Genomic DNA, 18797 nt, shown 5'->3' with positions numbered 1-18797 from the left:
CTCTGTGGCGACAGCTGGCTATCTGATGACTCATCAGTCACCGTGGGCGTCTCCGGATGGAACCCTGAACATTTATTCAGAGGGTGCTTTTGCCAGTTTCTGAACGACTCCTAGTAAGTCCTGCCTTTTGGGGATTGTCTTAACCCCATGGAGACTGGGGGTTTGAAGACTCAGTGGGTTCCTGTCTGAAGGCCTCTGGGGGCTTAAAAAATCCAGTGGGGCTTTGGGGAACTGGCTCCAGGTAAGCCTGTGAACGCAGAGGAATGCATTCTCAAACTGACGGCTTGAGTGTTCTCTCCTTGGTCATCTGTCCATCTAAGTACCTGGCTGGCCCCAGATCGCCCCTGGAAGTGGGGCTTGGGAGGTGTTAGCTCCTTTCAGGAGCTGCAGGGCTCCTCCCATGTATTTTCTGTGGGGCATCAAAGACCCAGGGCTGGCTTTGGAGCTGGGTTTAATGTAGGCTGCTCTGCTCACCAGCTCCACCACCCTGGGCAAGTCCCTTCTGCTCTCTGGGTTTCCGTTTCCTCCTCTGTTCAATGCAGTCAATACCATTGTGGCCGTCTGGTTCTGAGGGTTGGAGGAGGTGCCGTCTGTAACAACTGTTATTACTGTGCAGCCCAGGGGCCCCATCACTTCGGTTTTCTCAGAAGCAGCTTCTGAGACGCGGATTCGTGTGGAAGCAATTTATTAAGGAAGTGCTCCCAAGAAACACGGAAGGGTATGGAAGGGCAGGACCAAGAAGGGGAGGAAGCTAGTTTCAGACAAAGTCCCTCTGCAGAAGGGTCTTGGTCCATCCAGGCTGCTGTAACACAGTACCACATGCCGGGGGGCTGATAAACCACAGACACGTACTTCTCATGGTTCTGGAGGCTGAGAGGCAGAGATCAGGGTACCAGCACGGTTGGGTTTGGGGGAGGGCCCTCTTCTGGGCTGTAGATTGCCAACTTTTCCTTGTGCCCTCACATGGCAGAGACAGGGAGAGAGAGCTCTCTGGGGTCGCTTTTATAAGGGCACTGACCCCCTTCATGAGGGCTCCACCCTCATGACCTCATGACCTCCCAAAGGAGGAGCTCTGGAGGGCAAGTGTCAACTCAGAGCCTGTCCTGACTCCAGGCAAGAGCGCTGTACCTGCATGCTCCCTTGCACCAGCTAGGGGCTACCGTGAGTGTGGGGATTGAAACTCCTGGGTACCTCTGGCTCTGAGGGGGATGTGCCCCGGGCAGGCCTCCAAAGAGTCCCAGGCGCAGGCTGTGGGAATTAGGAGAGGGGAAGCTATATGGGGTGGGGGAAGGAGCCCGAGGGGATGTGGGTGAAGCATCTAGAGTGTCCCCACCACCCCTTTGCTTATCTGTCCTCCCACCAGAGGGGGCCAGGCCAGCACCCCTGTATGGATGGGACTGGGGCCGGGGAAGGAGGCTGGAGTCAGGAGGAGAGGCACCGCCCAGGCCTTACTCTTCGTATGGGTGGAACCATCCCGTGAACAAGTGGGATGAGGAAGCCTGAGGAGCTTTTGGCCAAGCTTAGCCTCTGGGGGTGCCCAACACTGGGCACGGATAGGGCTGGGGCACAGACCCAATATTCCAGTACCTCCAAGTCTTTTGTCCGGCACCCAGGCTAGGCGCCCTGAAGATGCTTCACTGTCCAGCGGGATGGGGGTTGGGGAAATATTTTTGTTCTCTTCAGCTCAGCAGCCTTCTTCCTTCCTTTCATCACCTTGTCTAAGACTGGCCAGGTCTTTTCTCAAGGTCACCCCAGGAACCAGGGTTCCTTGGGTTCTGTCTCCAGCTCCAGGCACCTCTCCGCCATGGGCCACCTGGCTGTTTCATTTTCTTACTTCCAACTTCCACCTTCTCTTCTGCAGCATTGAGCTGCTTTTCTCAGCCTCTCCGGACTTAAAGCAACTTGGCCCAAAGGCTGCCAGTCGCCCTTTCTCAACCCTCCAATGCTTCTGTGCCCTCTACCAGGGATGGGGCTGTGGAATCCAGAGCACACCCGGTTGCCTTCCCTAAATTTCCATTCACCAGCAAAGATGAGTTTATTTTCCACTGTCAGGAATTCAGAGTTTGAATGATTTTACCACTGCTCTGTTCTTGGTGCAGCTGGGATTCTATTTATCACTGGGTTAGGAATTTCACTTCCTGCCTTTTCCATCCCAGAAGAATTCTCTCCCCTCCCCTCCCTTCCTCTTCTCCCTTTCCCCCTTCTCCCCTTTCCTCTTTTCCCTTCCCCTCTGCCTGCTTTTCCATCTCTCTCCCCTTCTCCTCTCCTTCCCCACCGTCCTCTTCCCCTCTTTCCATTTTGTTCCCCTTCTCCATTCTCCCCCTTTTTTCTTCCCCACTCTCCCCTGCCCTTTTCTGTCTCCTCTCCTTTCTCCCCTTCCCTTTTTCTCTCTTCCCCCTCCTCTCCCTCTCCCGCCCCTCCCCCACATGCTGTCCTCAGGGTGACGGTGACTCAGGCCAGCCCTGGGGATGGGTGGGAGAGCAGCTGAGAATCCAAAGGCAGGAGAGTGCACAAAAAAGAGATATGTCGACAAGTGGCTAGGGACCATGTTCCTGCTTTAGCTACGCACTGTGTCAAGCGCTGAAAGTCACTACACAGGCAGTCATTATTATGATTTTTACCTTACAAAAAATGCTTCACCCAGGGCATGGCATCTACTTGGTATTCAGTAGCAGTCAAATTGGAAAAAGGAGGCTTTCAAAGAGTCATTAAGACAAACAGTTTGAAAATTATACAGAAATTCTATTTAGCTATTTGAAAATGAAAGAGTATTATACTGTCTTTGTAAAAATGCTTTTTTTTCCAGTTGCTCACTGATTTTTTTTCCCCCAGTTGCGGTGGCTGATTAGTGTTTTCGTAGCGTCTCTCCCAGTTCACCGCAGACCTGCCGTTCTGTGGAGTCTGGCGTTGCAAAGCTTGTTGCAAAGCTTTTGCTGAGGAACTGCGAGGGGTCTCTGGGAATCTCTCTCAGGTTGCCGGGACCAGAGAGCCATGTGTCTGGCTAATGTGACCATCCCTCAATAAGGGTACTGCTCACTGGATTTCTCTACACAGACTCCCCTCCTGAGGAACTGACTAGGCATGAAAGATCTCCCCCAAGAATTTAGTGACAGCTTAAGCTAGGCTAGCCTCTCTGCCTCACTAAGCTCAGCTGAGGTCAGAGTGGTGGGGTGTGACGCCCGCAACTCCGGGCAGTTAACTCACACAAAGGGAAAACTCTCTCCCCACCTTGCCTACCTGCCTCCCTGCCTGTGGGCAATTTTGCCAATGTTTTCCATTAGTCACAAAGGAGAGGGGCAGGTGGGGGCAGGGTGGTCAGTGGGGACAATCATTACACAGGAAGGAAAACCAAAACCATATTACTATCTAAGGCACTGTGCTAAGTGCTGGCATTAGGGTTGCATTTGGTGAAAATCCACATATAACACAGAAAAATCTATGAACCATCTAGAAATCCTAAGTTCTTGACCCTTGAACTCCTTCTTTAAGAAGATCACTTGTTCATGGAGGGCTTCCCTGACCCCTGGGCAGGCTCCTTCCCCATTCTCTTGGCTGCTTCTGCCAGCACTTGGTGTCCTTTGCCTGAGGCTCTCTTTGGCTGCGTGAGTGGGCAGCCCTTCCTAACACCCTCAACTCTGACTGTTAGGATTCCGTAGGTAAATGCTCCAGCCTCCTCATCCTTCAGGTGGGATGATCTGAGGTGTGTTCCACACTGTCAACCAGGGGTATCCTGCAGGACCCAGCCCCATTTGCCCCAACAAATGCGGACAAATGGGTGGGAGCCTACTTATCAATACGGCCTCTGACTGCCCCCCTGGCTCTCTCTCCATGTCCTCATTGCCCTACTGATGCTTCCTGGAATCACCTCCCGAAGAAACTGCTTGCACACAAAACCTTGTATGCAAGACACTTGCAATCTAAATTAAGTCTCCCTGTTCTTTCTCAGGGCACTCCCCACCCCCAGCTTAATAGCACTCATCATGATATGTAATTATGCATTTGTTTGTGTATCTATTTGTTTAATGAGGGCAGAGACAATGTCTATTTTGTTCACCACTAAATCCCTGCACATCACTCAACCCAGAGCTTAACATGTGGTAGATGCTCAACGTAAATTCTGTTGAAGGAATGAATGTAACATCATTAGAGCTTTCTAATCTTTCACCCTTTGGGGTGGTTTGAAAACATGACCCCAAAGTTTCCTGACACTCCTTCCAATGAGAAGCGGGGTCCTTCTCTCCTTGAATCTGGATACGCTGGTGACAGCTTCAACTAAGAGAATGAAAGGACTAGGTCATAAAAGGCCACACAGCTTCTGCCCTGAAGCCCTGAATAGCTGTCATGTAAGAACTCTGACTACCCTCAGCCGGCCATGCTGAGAGGAGGCCCAATTAATATGAAGGGACAACACATAGGTGCAGAGATACATAGTCCCAACTGAGCCCAGTCTCCAAGTCATTTCAGCCTAAGTACCAGATGTGTGAATGAAGAAGCTTCTGGATGATTCCAGCCCCCAGCTCTTTTCAAGTCTTCTCAACTGAGACCCCAGACATTGTGGAGCAGAGAGAGAGAGATCCACAATGCTTTGGCCCGTCCAAATTCCTGACTTATGGAAACTTCGAGCATAATAAAACGGTTGTTAAGCTGCTAAATTTTGGAGTAATTTGTTATGCAGAAATAATTGGAACACCTTGATTGTGAGTTTATTAATTCTGCATTTATTTGAAAGTCATTTATCAAGTTCCTACTATGTGCCAGGTGATGGTTACACAGTAGCAAACAAGGGAAAGATCCCTACCTTCCGGGAACTTACAATCTAGGGGCTGCTGTTGTAACTGTATCTTGCAAAAGCCTACATGTTGCTTTTTAACAGTAATGAGTAGGTTTTTCTGAAACCACTTCCAGATGGCGTGGGGGGAGGGGTGCTTCCGGAGTGAGTTGCTAAGGGAAGCTCCAGGGGTAGGTGGATTAGATAACACAGACCCAGGGAGCTCTATTATTTGCTGGCTGTCAACCACCACTGTCCTGCAAATCATCCACAGACTAGCTGCACCCCCACACTAAGGGGGAGAGATTAGAGAAGCTGGGAGGTGCCATTCTTGAGGCAGAAGGAGAGGGGAACTGCTCCCCGCAGGCCCTGGAAAAGAGATGGTGCCTGCCTCTTGGAGGAAGATGGCATTGGCTTGTCCAAAGCTGGAGTAGGGGGACTTAAGAAAGCTGAGGCCACTGGCTGGCACTTCAGCTCCCTTATCTGACTCTGGGAGGCAGGTCTGGAATCAAAGTTGCCCCTGTGTGTCCAGATGTGCCTCACTCCTGGAGTCAAGACTTGGGAAATGAACATGATTTTATGCCCCTTATGTTTCTGCTCCTCCTTCATTCTTTAACAAGGCAAGACATTTTTATCTGCCTGTCTCGACTCTGCTAAGGTGAAACAAAGAAAAGGACTCTGTCCTTTGAAGGACTAGTCATGAAGGGTGTTTTCTCCTAGGGGTGGCCTTTGGTATCAAGGTACAAACTGCAAGAGGAAGGGGAATTCCAGGAGGAAAGTTTGGGTGTTTAGCGTCTCATGTCTGCCTGGAGCTTTTCCATCCTGGAAACCTGCTTTTGTTTAACCCTGGAAGGTTCCGGGGCCTATCCAAGGAAGGGAGGCCATGTTAGGGACACTGTTCAGTAAAACAGGACCCACCTTTCCCAGGGGCTGGTGATAGAAGTGGAGTCAATGAAGACAGGCTGTGAATTGGGCTGTTTTTGTGTCAGTATAAAGAAATACCTGAGATTGGGGAATTTGTAAAGAAAAGAGGTTTCATTGGCTCTTGATTCTGCAGGTTGTACAGGAAGCATGGTGCTGGCATCTGCTTCCGATGAGGGCCTCAGGGAGCTTACAATCATGGTGGAAGACGAAGGGGAGCCAATGTGTCACATGTTGAGAGTGAGAGCAAGAGAGAGGGAGGGGAGGCAGCCACACACTTTTAAACAACCAGATTTTTTTTTTTTGTTTTAGATGGAGTCCTGCTCTGTTGCCCAGGCTGGAGTGCAGCAGCATGATCTCGGCTCACTGCAACCTCCGCCTCCCAGGTTCAAGCGATTCTCCTGCCTCAGGCTCCTGAGTAGCTGCGATTACAGGCGCGTGCCACCATGCCCGGCTAATTTTTGTATTTTTAGTAGAGGCAGGGTTTCACCATGTTGGTCAGGCTAGTCTCGAACTCCTGACATCGTGATCCACCCCCGTCGGCCTCCTAAAGTGCTGGGATTACAGGCGTGAGCCACCCTGCCTGGCCTAAGCAACCAGATCTTGCATGAACTAACTGAGCGAGAACTCACTTATCACTGAAGGGATGGCGCTACACCATTCACGAGGAGCTATTCCCATGATCCAATCACCTCCCACCAGGCCCCACCTCCAACACTGGGGATCACATTTCAACATGAGATTTGGAGAGGACAAACATCCAAACGATATCAGGCTGAAAACACGGCTGGCACTTGAAACTTTAGAGAAGTCACCTTTTCCTTGGGCTCCTCACTCTGGTCTCCTCGCTCTGGTCTCCCTGAGACTGTCACAGCGGCTTCATAGGTGCTTTGAGTTTCTTTGCCGCCCCCTGATCAGGCCTTCTGTGTTTTGTAGTAGTCGCCTTCCCAGATTTATTGAGTAGCTCAGCTGAACCAAGGCCTGAGCATTCAATTAGGTCTTGTTATTCATCCGTTCACCAAATATTTAGTGAGCCATGTGCCAGGCACATTTCTAGCTGCTGATACAGCTGTGAACAAGACAGATGAAGCCCTTGCCCTTCGTGGAGCTCACATTTTAATAAATAGTTTGGAGGCGGACAAAGAGAAAATAAACAGAGAAACACGAACCTGGAGCATTTGGCTCACAACTTAGAGTTGACTCATCTTCAGTTTGACGTCCCTCCTGCTACAAGTTCCTGGCTAACTGACATCTCTTCTCCTCAAGCAGATGCTAACTTTGAGCCCTACCACTGGTGAGTGCCCCTAAAGGCTCACACCTGTGATCCCAGCACTTTGGGAGGCCGAGGTGGGCAGATCACTTGAGGTCAGGAGTTCGAGACCAGCCTGGCCAACATGGTAAAACCCCATCTCTAGTAAAAAAAAAAAAAAAAAAAAAAAAAAAAAAGACATAAAAATTAGTTGGGAGTAGTGGCTCATGCCTGTAATCCCAGCTACTGGGGAGGCTGAGGCAGGAGAATCGCTTGAACCTGGGAGGAGGAAGTTGCAGTGAGCCAAGATCACGCCACTGCACTCCAGCCTGGGCAACAGAGCAAGACTCTGTCTAAAAAAAAAATATATATATATATATATATATATATATATATATATATATTCCAGCCCCAAGATGTCCTGGCACAAGAGATCTAGATCCATATTCTCTCTCAGTTGGCTAAGGTCCACTTTCTGAACACCAGTAGGGCCACTTTCCACTTCCAGATGTTTTCTTCCCAAGTGATTGATGGAACAGGTGACGTCATCCTCAGAGCACACCCTGTTCGTTACCACTAACCCTGACCTCTATGGGATAACATTGGCAGGGACCTTCCTACACTTACTTTAGTAACAGAGATAGATTGCTTTATCACTGGGAGTTTCCTTATTATTTTAAAAATAAGTTAGTGTTTTGGAGGAGGAAATAACATTTCCCCGAGATTTAGGGGAACACTGCAGCTAACAAGGCCCTCTGAAACGGCACCAAACAGAACATGTTAAGACACTATCCTTATTAGGATGGTGGGGCGCTTCCTCTGTCTCGTGGTTAATTCCGGGCGCTTCTCTCCTTCAGATTCCTGACTTCCTCTGGTAAGCCCCTCTGGATTAACCTGTCACACTCTGTCAGTCCTGACACAGGCAGCTCTCTGTGTCCAGGTCCTGGTGGCATTATATTATCTCCAACTTCGGAGTTGCACTATTTATTTTCCATCGAAAATTAGACCAGAAGCTTCACCGAGGTAGGGGTCGGGATTTATTTCCTTGACAGATTTCCCATCTTCTAGTGTCTAATTTACAACATGTGCAGGGCATGCCCTCCAAAACTTGGTAAGTCCTTAGCCAAACCATTTTGAACTCCCCATGTGACAGCTGAGTAACCCTTCTTATCCCTCTCTCCTTCTTCATCATCACCCCACCTTTTGCAAAGGAATTGCTGTCCCATGTCTCTCATGGAGGGGAGTGTGTGTGTGTGTGTGTGAGTGTGTGTGTGTGCATATGCATGCATGTCTGTGTGTGTGGGAAGGGGTTGAGGGTCTCCTATAAAATACATTTTTTTCCTGTCATTCTCATTCATGATGCAAACTCTGTCTCCCTGTCTGTGTTTTCTTTTTCCCTGTGGGATGGTCATGCTGAGGCCTCTTCCCTCCAACAAGCTGCGGAGCAGAAAGAACATTGCTGGGAAGCAACCTACCTCCCCTACTGCCCACTGTGAGTGGCTCCAAGGCATACTCAGCTCCCTGGTTTCAGAGCTCATGAAGGCTAAAGGCTGGGGGTCTCCAAGTTCCCTTCCACTGCTTACACTTTTTCCTTTCTCCCCTCCCCTCCCCTCCCCTCCCCTCTCCTCTCCTCTCCTTTCCTTTCTCCTTTCCATTCCTTTCCTTTCCTTGATCTTGCTCTGTCGCCTAAGCTAGAGTGCAGTGGCATGATCACAGCTCACTGTAACCTCAAACTCCTGGGCTCAGGCAATCCTCCTGTCTCAGCCTCCCGAGATTACAGTTACATGCCACCACACCTGGCTACTTTTTATATTTTTTGTAGAGACAGGGTCTCACTACGTTGCTCAGGTTGGTCACAAACTCCTGGTCTCAATTGATCCTCTCACCTTGGCCTCTCAAAGTACTGGGATTATAGGTGTAAACTATCGCACCTGGCCACACTTTTGTTATTACAGCTGCACTTTTACTCTGGCTCCTGTGGATGGCTTTGTGGGCTTTGTTAGGCTGCCCTAGAATCCATTAGAATGGCTAAAATTAAAAAGACAGAGGCAAGGGTGCTCGGGAACAGGAACTCTCATGCATTGCCAGTAGGAGTGGAAAATGGCCACTCTGGAGAAGAGTTTCTGATAAACCTAAATACCTACGTACCTGTGACCAAGCAATTCCACTCTTGGGCATTGAAATAAAAACCTACACCCACACAAAGATCTGTACATGAATGTTCATAGTGACTTTATGCATAACAGCCCCAAATTGGAAACAACCCAAATGTTTATCAACAGACCAATGAATAAACAAACTGCAGTATATCTAGGCAATGGAATAGTACTCAGCAATGAAAAGGAATCAGCTTCAGATACTCGAAACAACATGGAGGAATCTCAGACATTATGTTGGGCAAAAGGAGCTGGACACAAATTACATTATGTATGATTCCATTAATAGGACGTTTAAGAACAGGAAAAACTAATTTAGGGTAGGGGTTCTCAATCAAGGGTGAATCCACAACTCCCATCCCCCATTGCGGGACATCTGGCAATGTCTGGAGACAGTTTTGGTTATCATAACTGGGGTGTGTGTGTGTGTGCACGCGTGCTACTGGCATCTTGTGGGTAGAGGCCAGGGATGCTGCTAAACATCCTACAATGCACAGGACAGTCCTCTACAACAAAGACTCATCCCACCCCAAAGGTCAACAGTGCCCAAGTGGAGAACCTCTGGCCTATGGTGATAGAAGTCAGAAAAGTGGTTACTTCTTGGGGAGTGACTGGAGGGGGCAGAAGGGAACTTTCTGGAATGATGACTTTCTGGAATGATGAAATCTTCTATATTTATGTTTAATATGGTAGCCGCTAGGCACACGTGATTATGAAATTAAAATGAAATACAATTAAAAATTCAGTTGCTTAGACGCATTAGCCACATTTCAAATGCTCAAAAGCCACATGTGACAGATAGAGAATATTTCCTACTTTGCAGAAAGTTCTATTGGACAGTGCTGCTCCATTTCTTGAGCTGCGCTGTGTAAAAAGTCATCGAGGCATACACTTGAAATTTGCACATTTTATTGCATGCAAATTATATACCTCAATACCTATACCCCAGTGGGATGAGAAAAAGAGTCCTTCCTGCAGGTGAGAAATGGGGACACTGGCAAAATCATAGCCCCCAAGAGCGTGACTTCTGTCCCCTGCCATGGGCCAGGCCTGGTTGTGCACCCAGAAACTGGCTGGACTGGGAAGGGGAAGGTCTGCTGAGATTCGCAGAGGGGCCTCCCCAGGAGCAGAAAACGCCAAGGCCATATACCCTACAGGGAATTCAAGGGTTGCCCTGGCTCCCAGTAGATTTCTTAGCCGGTCAAGTGGACCTGAGCAAAGAAAAGACTCTACTTCCTCCCACTTTTGCCAGGGAGCCTCCCCCACCTGGGTCTGCAGGCTCTCCTGGCAGAAATTGCTCCATTCCCCCATCTCTGCTGCCTCTCGCTCTTCTGGTGTGAGGGTTTTACAATAACAGCATTGTAACCACTTTGAGAAAACCAATAAAAAGGCGGTGACAAAAGAATAGCGAGCTGGCTGGAAATTGCACGCAGCATCGCGGGCCTGGGCCTTTTGCCGCTGTGCGTTTAATAGAGCTCCCGGGCTGCAAGCTGCAAAGACACACGTGTTTATTTGGAGGATGCACTGTCGCTTAAATAATGAATCTCACATAAGCATTCAGATGAATGCAGGGAGTCCTGACTCCCACTGCCACTCAAGCCTTCTCACCCAACTAGGGCTAGTAAATGGAGGCACAAACCTCCCTTTAAAGCTCTGGTCGGACCACTGGAGCATGCTGCCCCATGGCGTGTGATGCGGAGGGAGGATCACATTCATTTATTCATTCATTCACTCAGCTACAAAACAGACCCACCAGCTACTAAGTGTTGAGCCCCATGATAGGCACCGAGCCATAAAGAACACTTACTCAGCCTACATCAGTGTGCATGTTGCGGAAAACTCCAGGGCAACTTGGGGCTGAGATCGGCATCAGGGCAGGGCCCTGTCCTGTCTCCTCTCCGCTGGGTCATGGCCATTCTGTCTACTGACCCTTGCGGGTCCTCACACTCACCAAGTCTGACTCTAGCCCATTCCCCAGCTCCTTTTTACCTTGCTGCTCCAGAGAGAAATCCAAGGTCCTTTATATACTTATTAACCCCTGGCTTAAAAAAGAATTCAGACTCACAAAAAAGTTGCAAAAACAGTATAAAGAATTCTGATATACTCTTCACCCAGATTCTCCAAAGGTTAATATTTTACCAATCGCCTTTATTCCTCTCTCCTCTATCCCCCAACCCTGAAATGTCTATTTCTGAATTATTTGAGAGTATGTTGCAGACACGGTGACCCTTTACCTCTGATACTTTAATATAAATTTCTTAAGAAACAAGGACATTCTCTTACATAACCATGGTGCAATTATCAAGATCAGGAAATTAACATTGCGATAATGCTATTATCTAATGCACAGACATTCGCATTTCTTCAGTTGTCTCACTACTATCCTTTTATATCAAAGAAAAAAAAAGATTTCTGCCCAAGATCCAATTCATTGTCATGTCTTTTTAGTTTCCTTTTATCTGGAACAGTTCTTCAGTTGTTGTTGTTGTTGTTGTTTTTGAGACAGAGTTTCGCTCTTGTTGCCCAGGCTGGAGTGCAATAGCCTGATTTCGGCTCACCACAACCTCTACCTCCCGGGTTCAAGCCATTCTCCTGCCACAGCCTCCCGAGTAGCTGGGATTACAGGCATGCACCATCACGCCTGGCTAATATTTTTCGTATTTTTGGTAGAGACGGGGTTTCTCCATGTTGGTCAGATCGATCTCGAACTCCCGACCTCAGGTGATCCGTCCGCCTTGGCCTCCCAAAGTGTTGGTATTACAGGCCTGAGCCACCGCGCCCGGCTAGTTCTTCAGTCTTTACTTGAGTCTTGACCTTGACGTTTTCAAAGCATACAGGCTAGTTATTTTGCAAAATGTCTCTCAATTTGAGTTTGCCTGATTTTTCCTCATGATTCAACTCAGATTATGAATGTTTGGCAAGAATACCATAAAAGGATGCCAGTTTGTTGCCTTCATCATTGGGTTAAGATGATGTCTGCCAGCTTTCTCCAATGTAAAGTGATGAGTTTTCCCTTTGTAATTAATTGCTATCAGGTGGGCAAAGCCCTGTACTATTTTGAAAGTTTTGCTCACTAGAAGGAATGGTTGGCACGGTGCCTGCTGAATGGCCCCTCATCTGCATTCCAACTCCCTCTTGGTGAAATTGACTAGAAGCTTTTCTGGGGCTTCACCATTTTATTAGTGAGAACAAGGCTTCTAGAACCTCTCACCAGGATTTCTTCTCCACATTCCCACTCCCAACAGCCTCTCTGCCTAACACAGGAGTCAGAACATGAATCTCGGCACAACAGCACAGGTTTCAGGTCCTCCACGTGACATCCTTCCCATGGGAACTGAACTGTTAGTTACCCCACCCAGAAATAATCCCCTTGAAGCATTTCCTTTAAATCCAATTTCCTCTTCTCCCCAGTGGGGTGGTAGATCAGATGTTAATACTACCATGTTGCCGGGGAGGAAGAGCCAGGAGACCCAAAGAGGTGAAACTACAGTAGACAGATCCTCACTAGTGTTTTCTGAATTTGTTTTTGATCCCCAGCCTACTCCAGAATCAGTATTTGCCTTTCTTTGAAGCCAGAGAATGATGTGCTGCAGCACCGGAAACATCATTTACTTTCCAAAATGGGCCGCATTGTAACCTGAGTGTGTGCCATTGTTGCTGATGTGAGAAGGAGCGCCTTGACATTTTTGGCTGTGATTTCAAGTGTCCTTATGCAAGAGTACTAGCTCTCCTACACCAGAGCATACAGACTTTCAGAAAAGGATGGAGAATAAAAAGAAGGAGGCCCGTATGAAGACAGCCAACTTAGAAAACAGCAGGGCCCAGTTCGAGTGAGAGCAAGGCCAATATTGTGTGTGTGTGTGTGTGTGTGTGTGTGTGTGTGTGTGTGTGTATGTTTTATGGCCAAACTGTATCTAGGGATGCTAAATAAAAGATACAAATTTTATAATATATGTTGTAAACGAAGCCCTCAAACTGTTTAAAATGAGTATTTCGGTAGCCATATGCTCTGCATGGTCACATATATGTATATGTGATATGGGTGTGTGTGCGCACACACGTGCCGGTATGTGCATATATACCTCTGCATGTTCAGAGGTGAAGAGACATTCATACACTCTGTGCTATGCAAAGCTATATGAGTCATATGGGAATTTATTTAAAATATTGATATTCCCAGTTAAAACAACACTGGGCAATATTGTCATTGCATACACGAGCTGTTTTGAAGCTGGAGAGGGGAAACAGAGACCCTTTCTCCTCTTGAAGAGCTGCCTGGAATACCAGAATGGGCAACTCGCTGCAATAAGCCGAAATGCACAGAAACTACACTTGAACTAATGCCTAAAACCTGACGGAGACATACTTCATAGTTAATCTGGTTACTCGGGGTTTATTTCACAGTCAGAAGTTCTTATGATGGAAGGGGCTCCTGCTGGCTTCTCCCAGACACATGACTGAATTAATGAATGAATGAATTCAACTTACCAGAGCAGATTTAAACTGCTTACTGAAACAAAATCTGGTCATTTTTCTTCCTTCTGTTTTCTTTTAAAAGATAAATACAAGCCTCATATGGATGCTCTAAGAGTCATTAATCCTTCATAACCGACTTGTTTAATCTTTTGATTAAAAAAAGGCAGGCTGACCGACAGCAGGCCTACAACAGCAGACTCATTAACAAGCTGGGTTCAGATGTGGCCTGGCAAATAAACACCCAGTTTTCCTTTAACCAGGCAGCACCCCGACAGGAAGGCCTCGTGCTCCCGGGCTTAAAATGCAAGGAACAGGTAAACCAGCCTTCTCTTGCTGAAGCAGCAGAAAGCTCTCACGTTTTTTTCAGAATGAGCGCTTTCTGCGATACTACCTGGTTGTCAAATTTTAATGGGTGCTTGTTAACAGGGACTTTGAAATATTGTGATGTATTCGACCATCAGCAGCTTTCTGGCCTGCTGTTGGGGCTGAGCTTGGTGTATTTTAATAGGCACCTTAACTACCCGGGGATGAGGTCTCTAATACTCTCAGGCACTGGATGGGAAGGCCCAGCCGGTGGCGGGTGGGGGACGGGGTGTGGAATGCGGGATCCCAGAGATGGAGAGAGGACTGCTGGGTTCCCTTGGCCACTGAAAGCTCTGAGAGTGTCTGGGGATGCAGGGTTTCCTTAACGTGCTTGGCTAAACCTGGGAGAGGCTAGGGGCTAGCTCTGCCGGTCCTCACAGCTGCCTGTGAGGATTTAAAACACACCTCTTGTAAAGGCGGGTGAGAGTTGGGAGTGGCTCTTTCTTGCCCTTCCTCCCCTCTTCTTCCTCTCCTTCCTCCCCTTTTCCTCTTCATCCTCCCCACTCTGTTCTCCCCCACCTTCTCCTTCCTTTCTCTTTCTTCTCCCCTCCTCCCTTCCTGGTCCTCCTTCTTCCAGTCTCCCTCTCTCTCCTCCCCCTCTCCCTTTCTTCCCTAATGCTCAGTCCAAGATGTAAGAGTATCTAAATATCTCATGTTGAGTGCTGCTAGTAAAATGCCACTTCTCTGAATGACATTCTCAGTCCGACTCCAGCTTGCTTGCCTGCTCCTCCGTCAGCCTTCCCCCAACCCACCGCCACCACACACTTCCACCCCAAACACACACGAAGGCCTAGCTTGCCTGTCCGATTGTCAAGGAAAGACAGAAGATTGCTTCTTGGCACCTTAATCTGTGTCTGAGTAACAGAATTGGGACTTTCAGGGCTTCAGGGAAGGAGGGACTAACTACAAGGGGAGGGGGCAGCCCAGCCACGGAGAGGGCAGCCAACAGCTGGGCCAGGGCCTGATGCCCGCCCAACAGCCCCAGCTCCAACCACAGCACCCAACTCCGGGCCATTCCATGTGGGATCGTGACCTGGTAAGCAAGAGTAACTGTTTGCAAAGATCTCTACATCAAGTTCTTGGAGGGAGGCTGACTTTGCCTGGACCTGGCAGAGGGGATGTGTGTGTGTGTGAGTGCATGTGTGTGCACGCCAAGCTCTCTTGTGTCCCTGGGGAGAGGGAATGAATGCGTTGGTGGGGGAGGCAGGCGACGATCTGCCTAGAGCCGCCGGGCACCACCGCGCGTTCCGAAGAGGCAAGAGTGTTTTGCCAGTGGAAAGCTTATTTTGCCCAGCAGGACCAAAAATCCAATTAAAGAAAGAATGAGGGAAATGTGAAGTCTGGACTGAGCGCTGGCACCTCCCTGGCCGACTTCCTTGGCAGGGATCTCTGTCGAGGGGAAGGCTCAATGATGGCTCTGGGGATGGCCGAACAGAGAGGCTCCCACGCGCCATAGCCAAACACAGGGGCAGCTGCCAGTGACTGGGCCCTGCCTGTCCCTGCCGCCTGCTGCCATGGCCTCCTGCAAGGACCCGCTGGTGGTCCTTGGTGGGGTGGAGAGCTAGGCCGCCTGGCAGCAGGGAGAGCACCACCCCAGTCCCAGCTCTCGGGCCATTTGAACCACCCACTCGCCCGCGCCTATTGACATCGGTGAGAATCGCACAGGCAGATTAAAGACAGCATATGGCCCCCCAACTGGAAGCCAGCGGAGCTGAACCAACACTGGCAAATTGTGTTCAAACCGCATTGAGAATCCTGGCAGCTGCACCTGGCATGGGGAGCAGCCGGCGACCTGCATACAAAGGGAGTTTTATACACAGGGGGCTGCAGCAGCAGCGGTAGCAGCACCGCCACCCCCCACACCCCCAGCCTGCTCTCCCCTCCCGCTCCATCCAGATTTGGTCATTGACCCTGGGAAGTGGGGAGCTATTTGTCCAGGTTTCTGAACCTGGAGGAGGGAGCCCATGAAGGCAAGCTCCTATTTGGAGCTTTAAAGCCAGGACAGATTTATCAGGGTTCTTTACTGCCCCCTCACCCCAGCCCTGTGTCCATGTACCTCTCTCCCCAATTTACCAATGGCCATATTTCCCTAGCCAGGGGGAGGCCGGGAGCCCACCCAGAACCTCAGAGGGCCTGCAGCCTTCTCAGCTTGACTGGTAAAGGTGGCAGTTCATCTTTTCCATCCTCTGGGGCAGAACCCAAGCGAGGGAATCTCTAAGTGTTCCTCAGGGCCAGGGTGACATGCAGACTTCTGGGTCACCCCTTGTTTTCCTCCCTCCAGCCCTGTCTAAGAAAAAATCAAAAGGCAGAGACATTTTTGTTACCTCATGAACGAAAGAGAAAACATTATGTAACTGGTACATAGCAATAAATAACCAAGGGTGATGGAGTTGGGGAGTGGGGAGGGATGAGACCAATTAACTTGCAATAAACCAGCTGAACCAGGTAGGGGCAGCGTTCGGAGAGAGTCAACACGCAAAACCTGCCCCGGGGTGAGGGTGGGGGGGTCTGGCACCTGCTTAATCAGGTGTGTGCTGTGGGTCTGCTTGGGACACTGGAGCATGCTGGGTGGTAAAATCTGGCAAACCCAAGGGGATGTAAAATCAGAGGGGGACGATTTGGGGGTTCTGCTTCATGGAATAGGGTTGAAAGAATCAGAGTCATTGGTTTCCTAAGGATGCTTCATCCTGGAGGACTGCTGCTTTTAGACCACAAGAAGTCTTTAAAATGCTCTCTTGTTTCTATTTCCCCCCCAGATGGCATTTGAGGGGGAGAGGATAAGCCAAGGGAAGAGGAAAATCAAAATGCTTTCAGCAGCACGGCTTCCGCATGCTGGAGAGGTGGTGTATGGGGTTGCGGCTTGGCCTGTTTCCTGAAACCTGCAAGGTAGCACCCTGAAGGTAGCTTGTAACCCTCCACTCTCACACCAAGGTAATACCTCCTTCCTGTCTGGCCACCTGTCACAGCCAGTGGAAGTAGGGTTTGGAGGGATGGTTGGGACATCCTTACACAATGTTAGGTGGAGACTTAGTGATGGCTTCGGGGCAAGGCAGAGGGAGTCTCTCTTGCATCAGGGGGGTGGAAGCACCGCTGCCATGATCAAGCCCTTTGGATGAAAGGAGGGCTGTGAGATTTGCTGCCCAGATGTGGGTTTGCAAATGACCTTGTTGCTCTGTTACCCTGGCCTAGCTCATAGAAGCTTTCTTCTCCTGTGGCTTGGGAGAGAGCCACCGTAAAAGACAAGCTGTGGCTAGTAAGCATCTTCTATGTGCTCTGGACTGTCTCATGCAAGAGCTAGGGCATAGGATCCTCATGATGGCCCTTCAAGAGGGGTTAATCTTGTCGTTGTTGCACTTCTATGAGGAAACTGACCATGTGAGGCTAAGTAACTTGCTCAAGGTCACACAGGGGTGATTGATGGGATCACCCAGACTGTCTGACTCTTGTGTGGGTGTGGCTGCCCTCCTTGTCAGCCGGCGGGGTATAGAGGCTGACCCTCCATTCTTGATTTGCTCAGTAATGGGGGCAGGACAACTCCACCTCCTTCTTCCCAAAGGAAAGTTGAGCTCATTTTGGAAAGAAAGCAAACAGCCGTTCCTCTGGGGCTCTATCCGGGGACAGGGCAGAAAGGAAATCCAGTACACTGCGGAAGGAGTCATTTTTTGGCCTGGTTCTCACCACCCATCTCTAGTTCAAACCCTGCTTTTAGCATATCTGTGTTGATGGGGCGGGGCCTGGGAATCATGATTTGCCTTTAAGAAGTGGATGCACTTGGAGAGGCTGGCGCTTCCACCAACCAGGAAGAGCTGGGGGCACCCTGCTTGCTCTCCGAAACTTCACAGAAATCCCCAAGAGCTGGGGATGTGGGTTCTGTTCTGGATCTCCAAGAGACGACGTCATGCTAGAATGTTCCCTTCATTTTTGAAAACTGCACTCCTGCCTGAGGCCATCTCGTGTCTTCAATGGCTAAAGTAGATGCTGATTTGGGCAACCAGCTTTCTTTTCTGTTTTGAAAATTAATGCCCCTGTGTAGTCACCCAGGCTTGATAGTTGCAACAATAACTCATGGACAAGTTGTGTGACTGGTGGTAGTGACTCCATTTGCTCACACCTCCTTGGAATCGCTCCCTGGTGTATTCCCTCCCACACTGACTGTGGGTTTGGCCAGGTGACTTGCTTTGGCCAATGGGACACCATCAGCCATGATTAGCAGAGGTTTGAAAAGTGCTTGTGCATTGAGATTTGCCCTCTCACGCTGTTCTTGGGACCCTTACAACTGCCAACATGTGAATGTGCCTGGGTTAGGCAGGTGGAGGTATGTGGCCCAGTCACCACTGCCACCCAGCTGACAACCAGCACCAACCACCAGACACACTGCATGAGGCCATCCTAGACCATTCGGTTCCCAGGTGACCTGCCAGCTGGTCACAGGTGAGTCCAGCAGAAGAACTGCCCAACCCAGCCCAGCCCAAATTGCAGATCTGCAGAATCATGGGCTGATAAATGATTGCTCTTTTAAGCCACTAAGTTTTGGGGTGTTTTTTTTATTGTGATAAAATATGCATAACATAGCATTTACCATTTTAACCATTTTTAAATGTACAGTTGAGTGGCATTCAGTACATTCACATTGTGCTACCATCACCACCAGCCATCTGCAGAAGTTTTTCATAATTTGCCGGGGTTCTTTATATATCTAAGCTCACTCACTGATTCACAAGCTGCGGGGGCTGCCTGCACCTCCCTGACTGTCTTGCAGCTGATGAGCTTGTCTCTGAGTGGAGGCTCAGGCTCAGGCACCGAGCTCTGGAGTGAGGCCCAGTTCCAAACTGAAAGAGAACAATGTCCACGGGTGTCGGCTGGA

This window comes from Gorilla gorilla, chromosome X (genome assembly GCF_029281585.2).
Source record: "Gorilla gorilla gorilla isolate KB3781 chromosome X, NHGRI_mGorGor1-v2.1_pri, whole genome shotgun sequence".
Lineage (NCBI taxonomy): Eukaryota > Metazoa > Chordata > Mammalia > Primates > Hominidae > Gorilla > Gorilla gorilla.
Note: the sequence above shows the minus strand (reverse complement) of the source record.